Here is a 10,877-nt window from a genome sequence, read left to right as displayed (position 1 = left end):
TTTCCTCTTCTGACCTAATACTCATGTGCACCCTTCCCGCTTAAATAGGTTAGAGGTGATGCCCGCACTCCGAAGCAGCAAGTCAGCAGGGAGAATAACTGGGATCAAAACTCCACTTCACTGCAGAACTTAAATGCAGAAAAGCAAAGCTGCTTTTGCCTAATACATCTTTTATCTTTTCTTCATCTGCCAAAGCATGCTTGGCATTAGGTAAGAGCTTAATTCTTAAAATTGGATGCAGAATTTTGCATGTTACTGCATTTTTCTCCCTAGCTTTCATCAGAACCTTGAAGAGAGAAATTTCTCCCCAAAGATAAAGAACTGCATGTGATGGGCTGTTTTTTCTCTGTGACGTCGAGTGACTCTTGGGATTGCCCTCATGAAGTGAATTCAGGGCACCTCCAACACCTAATCTTTGGATATTTGACAACTTCAGCTAAATAAAGACCAAAGTTTGCCCTCTGCCTATGTTCCATTGGAACAACTGTCCTCTTTAGCTCTAGACAATTTCAATTGTTTTTTTGTTTGTTCGTTTGTAAAAAATCAAGTGGAGACCATGAGAATATTTTTTCAAGGTCTGCTATGTAACTGGAAAATCTTGTCTATATAATCTGATACTGATTCACTAGTATCTAAATACTACATCTCCCCCAGCATTTATTAGGTCCTTGCTGTATATCAGGCACTATGCTAAGCGCTTCATGAGCATTATTTAGCTTAATTCTTTTAATAACCCTACTAGGTAGGCATGATGACCATTCCCATTTTGGATATCGGGATATTGGCACAGAGAGGTCAGGATCTTTCTTATAGTCACACAGCTGATATATGATAAAGCCCACACTTACACCCAGACAACATGTTCATGGAACCGGGGCTCTGGTTTATTGAGCTGTTCCTGTCATCAGCTGTTCCTGGATGACATCCATAATGGTATGATCAACCTAGCAAGCGAATGAGAAAACAGAGATATGTCCTTAGAAGCCTGGCCTCGGAGAGGGAGCACTGGGTTGGGATCCTGGTGTCAGAGGCATTTGAATCAGAGCAACTGCATCTTGAATAGGAGCTGGGTAAAATAAGGCTGAGACCTACTGGGCTGCATTCCCAGATGGTTAGGCATTGTAAGTCACAGGATGAGATAGGAGGTCAGCACAAGATACAAGTCATAAAGACCTTGCTGATAAAACAGATTGTATTAAAGAAGCCAGCTAAAACCTACCAAAATTAAGATGGCCACAAGAGTGACCTCTGGTCGTCCTCACTGCTATGCTTCCACCAGCGCCATGACAGTTTACAAATGCCATCATAATGTTAGGAAGTTACCCTATATGGTCTAAAAAGGGGGAGCATGAATAATCCATCCCTTGATTAGCATATAATCAAGAAATAACCATAAAAATAGGCAACCAGCAGCCCTCGGGTCTCTTCTGTCTATGGAGTAGCCATTATTTTATTCCTTTACTTTCTTAATACACTTGCTTTAATTTTACTCTACGGACTCACCCTAAATTCTTTCTTGCACAAAATCTAAGAACCCTCTCTTGGTGTCTGGATGGGGACCCCTGTCTGGTAACACTGGGAGTCTATTTCCCAATATCCCCTTGGTCATCTACATCCAGGGTAATATTAGGATAGTTATTTACTATTTCTCTGCAGGTTCCTCTAAAACATGGAAAGTTATTATTTAAAAAATTTATTTTTTATTATTCAAGTTAAAGAATAGATATCAAGAGCTTGGATGAAGGAAATAATGATGATAGTAATGATACCAATATCAATGCATCTGTAGATTCAGAGTAAAGGCCTGAATGCAGAAAAGCCTCAGGTTTCCTTTGTGGAAAAGATCCCTTTGTCAGCATTACTTTGAGCATGGTTCTTATTGTCAATAAATGAATTCCAGCCTTTTCTTTAGGGATCTCCTACTACTCTCTCTCTCTCTCTCTCCCTCCCCCCACCCCCTTCATTTCTTTCCCCCTCATCCTTCTCCCTCCCTCTCCTTCCTCCCTTTGCCCCTCTCCCTCCCTCTTTCCCCTCCTTTCTTTCCCTCCCCTGCTCCCCTGTCTTGGATTACAAAGACAGCACTGTGCCTGGGAGAGTGCCGAAGGGGTGCAGTGGGAGATGAGAATAAGGCCAAATAAGTTTTAACAAACTCAGTCTCTTTTTGCAGCTGCTGTTTGGAAAGCAGGCTTCCTGCCATTCTGGGGCTGAACCTGCCAAATGCCTTATCCTGGGCTGAGCCCCAGGACCTCAGCTACAGACTACTTTCTATGGCATTTCCAAATGCAGTCCCTCAGCTGTGCTGCAGGCAATAAATATCTCTTTCTGTAATAGGGAAACGGGCCCATGAAATCTATCTGTTCATCCTTCAGCGCCTCCGCTGGGCTGCCTCTTTATTTTTCACCAAAATTGCATTATTGCTCTTTAAGATATAATCTGGAGAAATTTATCAAGTGCCTGTGTGTCAAAGTTCTGTTAGAATATTCTCAAATTCTCCAAGGGAAGAATCAATAGAAAATTGTAGTCAGATGACTGATTAGCAAGATAGTATAGAAGATACATATTTTTTTCCCTAGAGACTGTAGCCTGCTCGACTCACATCACTTTAATTTCCTAGCCCCTTATTATTAAAGATAGTAACTCCAGGTCTTAAGGTTAGAAAAGCTAAATTTATTTTCTTACCATTAAAAGATAGAACTAGGACCACTATATAAAAGTAATTTGATGTGTCAGATAAACCAAATGATGATAGCAATAACAATATGAACTATTATCATTTATTCATACATATTTTGTGGGCCAGGCTAAATGTATAAAATTTCTCTTTCTATATCATCTCATTTAATGTTCACAAACAGGCTTGCAAAATATTGTTAGCTGACTTTTAAAAGTAAGAAAACCAAAACTAAGATACTTTAGCCTTTATTTTTTCTTCCTCATATTCTACATCTTAAGTTTAGATGCTGAAAAATAGACATTCTCATATACTGTTGGTAGGAGTGTAAATGCGACTGTAGATAATTTTGCAATGAATCAAAATTGAATGTAAGCATAACATATATTATAACCTTTTTCAAAAAATGGACTATATATAGCCATATTTATGCATGTGTATTTATATATGTGTGTGTTTATAAAAACAGCAATTACATTCATTTTTTCTTTGGGCAAACATTATGGAACGATACGCATGGTTGTCTCTAAGGAATGACCCTGGAAATGGAGTAGAAAAAGAGGGCTTTTGTTGGTAACTTTATAGTCATCTGAACTTTTAATGTATTACTTTTTGCCAAGATTATATATTACATTTACAGTATAAAAAACTAGTTTAAAATGAAATGAAAATAAGCGTAATCTTTGACTCAGCCATTATATTCTTTGGATTGTATCCCAGGGAATAACTAGACAATTGTATACAAGTATGAATAGAAGGGTATTGATACGGTTTGGATCTCTGTCCCCACCCAAATCTCATGTTCAGTTGTAATCCCCAATGTTGGAAGTGGTGCCTGGTGATTGGATCATGGGGGGTGGATCCTTCATGAATGGTTTAGCACCATCACTTTGGTGCTGTTCTCATAATAGAGTTCTCATGAGATCTGGTTGTTTAAAAGTGTGTGGCACCTCCCACCTCTCTCTCTTCCTCCTGCTCCACCCATGTAAGATGTGCCTGCTTCCCCTTTGCTTTCTGCCATGTCTGAAAGTTTCCTGAGGCCTCCCCAGAAAAGCTGCTATGCTTCCTGTACAGTGTGCAGAGCCATGAGCCAGTTAAACATCTTTCCTTATAAATGACCCAGTCTCAGGTATTTCTTTCTAGCAGTGCAAGAGCTAATACAGGTATTCATTGCACTATCATTAGAGACATCACACTATCTATTAACAGATATCCAGTTAAATAAAATATGGTACATTCATACAATGGAATGCTATCACACAAATTTTAGAAATAAACAAATAGATCTGTGCATATTGGAATCAACTTCTCTACAGTCAGAGGCCAAGAGGAATACACCTATAGTTGAACCAGTGGGTTGATTACTCATTGCAGTGAGAGAGAATGATTCCATGGGGGACTGTGGGTTATGTGAGTAAGAGGGTGTCCGAAAGAACTTGACCAGGTTTTTATTTTAAAATGGTTCCTTTGTCAATTGTGAGGATAGGCATGGTAGGGCTTAAGAGTTGGTTCATGGAGGCTGGGAAGGTGATGGTTGTGTTAAGTGCAAGTGAGGGTGCATTGTACTATGGTGATGGCCTTGGGGGTGGTGATAAAGGGATTCATTGGGTAGATATACAGAAGTTAGTATAGCACTCTTTAAAAAATTACAAACTGTATCCGTTACTCTGCCTACCGGACAGAAAATGTATATACAGAAATCTTGGGAGGAAATAATGAGAGCATCTTATGGAAAACCCAGCCTTAGTACAGCAGAAGTTACCCAAGGTTGGTGGCATTATCATCTTATCCGACATATTATACCAGTCCCCAAACTGCATCTCTGCCCCTCCCTTCCACATCCATATACAGAAGACACCACTGATTGATCAGCGTTCCCAAATGAACCCCTTTGAGCCCCATTTCCTCACATAGAAAATGGGGATAGTAATAGTTCCTATTGCCTAGAGTTGTTCTGAAAATTAAATGAAACTGTGCATATAAAGTGGTAAGCACCAAATGGGTATTAGCAGTTGTTATCGTTGCTATTATTATTATTATTTTTAATGTGTAGGGGTTTGAGCCAAGTACAGGGCCTTCTGCATATGCCAGATTCAGAGACAAACCACTGATTGATCAACGTTTCCCATATCAAGCAGCCTCTAAGCAGCCTGTAAGAACTGTTCCAAGCCCCTAAGAACACGTTCCAAGCAGCCTTTAAGAACTGTTCAGGATGATCATGCATGAAAATGTCTATCTGCTGCCTTGCTTAATTAGGGGAGTGATTGTTTCACAAGTGCTCTTACTGATTAAGTAGATTTCCTATGGCTTCGTTTTTCTCCCCTACACCAGGTGATCTGAGCACCTGATGGCAGAGCTGGAAGAGGTAAAAGAAAACCCCAGGGACACTCTGGACATGTTCTGTATTATTTGGATCCAGACTGGTCTGAATTTATCAAAAGAGATTAACATGATATAAACCAAGAGGGAAATGAAGAAATGAAGCATGTTCATTTTGGATTGAAGAAAAGTTTGTCATTATAATGTGTCTTCAGATTTGGTTGCCGTGCAGGGCAATTTACTGTTCTTTTGATCTTTTTCTCTGTTTAAAAAGACATGGACTAGGCGAGGAATGGAGCAGGTGAAGCACCGCTGACATTATTAGTGTGCTTGTGAACCTCTGATATGCTAATAGGCAAAGTGGGTGGAATGGAATTGCTCTTAAATAAGTAAAAAACTTAACATTCAATCACCTTTAAAAATGGGCGTAATTTGGAGGGTTTCATTTAACACACTGCAGGTAAAATCTAATTTTGTTTTTCTAAACTTTCCTTTGCTAATGCAAGGCAGGAGAGTTTTGTGTGTGTTTAAATAGACCAAAGTCTCACTGGGGAGAGTCAGAGGTCTGGGATTCTCGTATTTTGGAGACAGTGATTTGATTTTCCTAGGATCTTTTTTTTTTTTTTTTTTTTTAGCAGAAAAATGTGGTAACAGTGTCATCCAGTCACAGCCATGGAGACGACCCAGTAGGGATTCATAGAATTTTGCAAATGCTCCTCTGTCCCGTGAGATGAAACTCCTTTCCCATCCAAAGTACCCACCCAAAGAGAAAACTATCCTAGGACTTTTGCTTCTTCCAGAAATTACTTCAGACACCTCCCCCTTTCAGACTCTCTCTCTTTCCCCTGCTGTTTCATTTCCTCTGGCTGTAGTAATGTAGACACCCTTTGTGTCGTGCAGGGGCTAAGAGCATGCTCTCTGAAGCCACGCAGCCTCCCAGACAGTCTAGACACTGCTGTTGATGAACTGTACCATCTTGATTATTTCACTGAACCCCTTTGAGGTTTTCCTCACATAGAAAATGGGGATAGTAATAGTTCCTATGCCTAGTGTGTTTTGAAGATTAAATGAAACTGTGCATGTAAAGTGGTAAGCACCAAAGGTTGTTAGCAGTTGTTATTGTTGCTATTATTATTACTATTACTTTTAATTTGTAGGTGTTTGAGCCAAGCCCAGGGCCTCCTGCATGTGCCAGCTTCAGTAGCTGCACCAGCAGTCCCCATTGGGCACTGTGGCAGTGGTGGTGATGGAGGAGGAGGTGGTGGTAAAGAGGGGAAAAAGTGGATTAAGCAGAGGGAGGTGAGGCAGGAGGAAGGCATGATGGCAGGGTAATATGGTTAGGCTTTGTATCCCTACCCAAGTCTCATCTTGAATTGTAATTCCCAGGTGGTTAGGGAGAGACTGGTGGGAAGTGATTGGATTATGGGGACAGTTTCCTACACGCTGTTCTCATCTCGTGATAGTGAGTGAGTTCTCACTAGATCTGATGATTTTATAAGGGGCTCTTCCCCCTTCAATCCTCATACTCTCTCTCCTGCCGCCATGTGAGAGAAGGTCTTAGCTTGCTTCTCCTTTGCCTTCTGCCATGATTGTAAATTTCCTGAGGCCTCCGCAGCCATGTGGAACTGTGAGTCAATTAAACCTCTTTCCTTTATAAATTACCCAGTCTCAGATATGTCTTTATAACAGTGTGAAAACTGACTAATACAAAGGGAGAGGCTGGAAGAGCACCTAGAATCAGGAAGCATCACACATTGAAACTGTGATTACTGAATCCACGAATCAGAGAGCTTTCTTATCCAAGGTGCAATGTCAGTGTTGAATAATAACTGATAATATGAAATTTTCTTTTAATGCCTAATCACACTTGAAACATAGTGTGACAAGGAGCTTTCACCCTTGGCATTTAGAATACTTAAAGGGTTTAATAATAAGAACAATCATTTTTGAACAATAGCACCTGGACCACTTGAAAAGAAATGCTGCAAATAGCTGGTCAAGTCAGAATGCAGGAAATGATTTCATTTAACCACTGAGAATGTTAACTATCTGACCTGTCCATACAGTGGCTGGCATGGCACTTATCTCCACATGCCTGATTAGACGATTGTAGTTATTTGCTTTCTGTCAAATATACCTGGATTCTTAGTAAACACCCTGATTTATGTCTACTGGAACTCAAAATAGAATCAATGAAATCAGGGTATAACTGTTTATGATTGTGTGTGGGTAGAAAACTGATCATTTTTCAGGCCTGGAACCACCAAACAATAACTACTTTTTAAGTTCCTATTTACCAAGGGGTAGCATGGAGCTAAGTTTAATAGGCATAACCCCTGATTTCAAGGAAGTTATAATCTTCCTGCCAGGCCAGTGGGAGTAGCTATTAGGAGTCACACAGCCCACATTCAAATTCTGGCTCTGCCATTTACCAGCTTTCTTATCTCGAGAAAATCACTTTATCTCTTTGTGCTTCTCTGACAATAGTAATGGTATCTACCTCACAGGGATGTTTTGAAGGTTAAATAAGTTGATACGTGTATAGTGGTTTGCCCCAGATACAGGCAAGAAGCTGCAGCCAAGGCAGGACATGGATTGTTCATAGAGAGTTTAGGAAGAATAATGAAACCAACGAATCATCTGGATGCTTTTTATTATCATCCTGCAGCTGAAATTCTAAACAATATCAGTGATAGCATACTCCCCATTGGGGATCAGTATGAAGAACTGTGCCTGCACAGAAAGCCCTCAGTGCATTGTCCCCTGCTATTATTTTTCCTTGAAGTTCCAGTTCTCATCATTGACTCAAAATCCTTCACGGGCTCCCTACTGCCAGCAGAAAGGTGATTCAGACTGAGCCTGCCATTCAAGGCCCTCCATATCTGATTCCAGCACGTATTTTTCTAATCAGAGACCCATGCGGCACTTTGTTTGAACTTTCAGGGAAACGAAGAGTTGTTTTTCCCTGAAAGCTTCCAGTCACGTGTGTGTAGCATATTCCTTCTTTTATCTCTTCATGACCAAAGAATGCATGGTCTCCAAGATCTAACCAAAATGAAGCCTATTCTTTTTTTTTTTTTTTTTTGAGATGGAGTGTCCCTCTGTCACCCAGGCTGGAGTGCAGTGGCACCATCTCAGCTCACTGCAACCAGCTCCCAGGTTCAAGCAATTCTTCTGCCTCAGCCTCCCAAGTAGCTAGGACTACAGGCACGTACCACCACACCCAGCTAATTTTTGTATTTTCAGTAGAGATGGGGTTTCACCATATTGGCCAGGCTGGACTTGAACTCCTGACCTCGTGATCCGTCTGCTTCAGCCTCCCAAAGTGCTGGGATTACAGGTGTGAACCACTGTGCCTGGTCAAAATGAAGCCTATTCTAAATTTCTCCATCAAAATCATTGCTATCACTCAGAACTTTCCCAGCATTGCATCTCTTTTTGTCTTGGGATTGCTTTTCCTTCTTTCCACCTAATTACATCAACACCTTCTGTCTCCCACTGTACTCTAATTCCCAGGACAGAATCTAAGGCAAATTAACCTTTGATTTCTCACAGTACCTTGCACAGCACTTTACTCCTACTGAATATGAATAAAGGCATGTTGAATGAATGGGTTCCAGGAACTACTATGCACTACTATGCAGTGAATTCCAAAGCCAGTCTTCCTAAGGGGGAAGACTCACACTTTGCCACCATGATCGCCACTCAACAGAAACACTCTACAAGTCAGTGAGCCATGCTGTACATTTGAGTTGGCTCTTTCTAGAGATTTAGAAATTGGATAGTATGCTAAGGATAACCAGTTGTATAATTTGTTTTAAAAACTTGGTTTTTTTTGGCTGGGCACAGTCTCACGCCTGTAATCCCAGTACTTTGGGAGGCTGAGATGGGTGGATCACGAGGTCAGGAGATTGAGACCATCCTGGCAATGGTGAAACCCTGTCTCTACTAAAAATACAAAAAAAAAAAAAAAATTAGCCAGGCGTGGTGGCAGGCACCTGTAGTCCCAGCTACTTGGGAGGCTGAAGCAGGAGAATGGTGTGAACCCAGGAGGTGGAGCTTGCAGAGAGCCAAGATCGCACCACTGCACTCCAGCCTGGGCTACAGAGTGAGACTCCGTCTCAAAAAACAACAACAACAACAACATCAACAACCAAAACTTCTTTTTTTTTAATAAAGGTGGTCATTCAAGTTGCAAATACTGAGTGCTATATATACAGCAAGAATGCATTAGAGATGGCTCTGAAGATAGAAGACATCATCCCTGTCTCTATGAAGCTTACAGTCTGGTTGGTTAAAAAAAAATGCATGCTAGCTAGAAAGTAGGCAACACTTATAAAGCACTGTGTATACACAGAGCAAAGTGTACACATTTGCTGAATAAATGTTACGTGAATAAATAGAGTTATTCAGGGGACTTTTCTTTTTTCTTTCTTTTTTTTATTTATTTTTTTATAGGGTCCTGCTCTGTTGCCTGGGCTGGAGTGCAGTGGCATGATCATAGGTCACTGCAGCCTCAAACTCCCAGGCGCAGGCAATCCTCTCACCTCAACCTCTTGAGTAGCTGAGACTGCAGGTGTGCACCACCATGCCTGGCTAATTTTTCAATATTTTTGTAGAGACGGGGATCCACTAGATTGCCTAGGCTGGTCTCGAAGTCCTGGGCTGAAGCAATCCTCCCACCTTGGACTACCAATGTGTTGAGATTACAGGAGTGAGCCACCACGCCTGACCTCACTGGACTTTTCAAAGGAGGAGGCAGTGGTGCTGGGAGCTGAGGGTGCTGGATATTCTCTGTTCACCTTCTCCCCGGGTAGGCTCTCCACCCCAATCCGTGCCCTTCATGGACTGCCTGGACACTTGGCCGTGCTTTCTCACTTCCCATTGTGTTCAGCCAACGGAGGCGCTGGCAAGAGAGGGAAGGGCTTGAAGGAAAGACGAGGGGAGAGAGAGGTTGGGGAGGAGGTATGTGGCCAGGAAGTCCTTCCCTTCTGAGACACAGGTCAGCTGGTTTCTTCTAAAGAAGGTCAGGCAGTGCGCTCTTAGCACCTACAGCTTCCATGACTTTCTCAGAGTTCCTGTAACAGTTGTCTTCCCCTCACCCTGTCAGGGCTACCAGGGGTAGTAATTATTGCCATTGCTAGCTTTGGGGTGCTTCACCACCCCTTGATGGTGGATTCACCCTAATACTGCTTAGATCTTGTCAATAGTCCCTTTGGTAAACTCGCCTCAATTGCCCTGTGTGCATGGACTATCTGTTTCTTGCTGGGCCTCTGACTAATAACACGAGCGAGGAGATGGATGATGCATGGGTTCAATTCTGGAAACACCTCTTGAAAATCTTTCCTTGTCAGGAATAGTTCTAAGCACTGAAGATAAAATGAGATTAAAACAAAATCTGTGCCATTAAGGGACTTAATGTGTGATTAGGTTGTTTCAAACTGAAAATGGGCATTAGAAGAACGCATTGTAACCGATAACAAAGAGGGAGGTGCTTATGGAAGAGAGGAATAAGGCTAAAGCTAGCTGGCTGACATTTTATTGTAAAATATTCTCAGGATTTTTAGAACTAGAAGGGATGATATCTATTTATCTGGCCCAATGCCTTTATTTTACAGAGGAGATACTGCAGGGTCCGTTGAATTAAAATGACCTATCCTCACTACTGAGTAGTGACCAAATGGAGGGAGACCCCAAGTATTCTCACTCCCAGCCTGCTGTCATCTGTGCCCCTATCCTAGATTGCAGATCCTGCCAATTGTAACTCCATCTATGTCCTCCGAGCCTGTCTTGGCTTCTTCCTCCTGAGCCATTTTTCATTTCAAAGCACATGAGTCTGTGGAGCAAGGAGGGTGAACTTATTGATTTCAATATTCTCATTGTCACA

The sequence above is a fragment of the Gorilla gorilla genome, chromosome 2, assembly GCF_029281585.2.
Source record: "Gorilla gorilla gorilla isolate KB3781 chromosome 2, NHGRI_mGorGor1-v2.1_pri, whole genome shotgun sequence".
Lineage (NCBI taxonomy): Eukaryota > Metazoa > Chordata > Mammalia > Primates > Hominidae > Gorilla > Gorilla gorilla.
Note: the sequence above shows the minus strand (reverse complement) of the source record.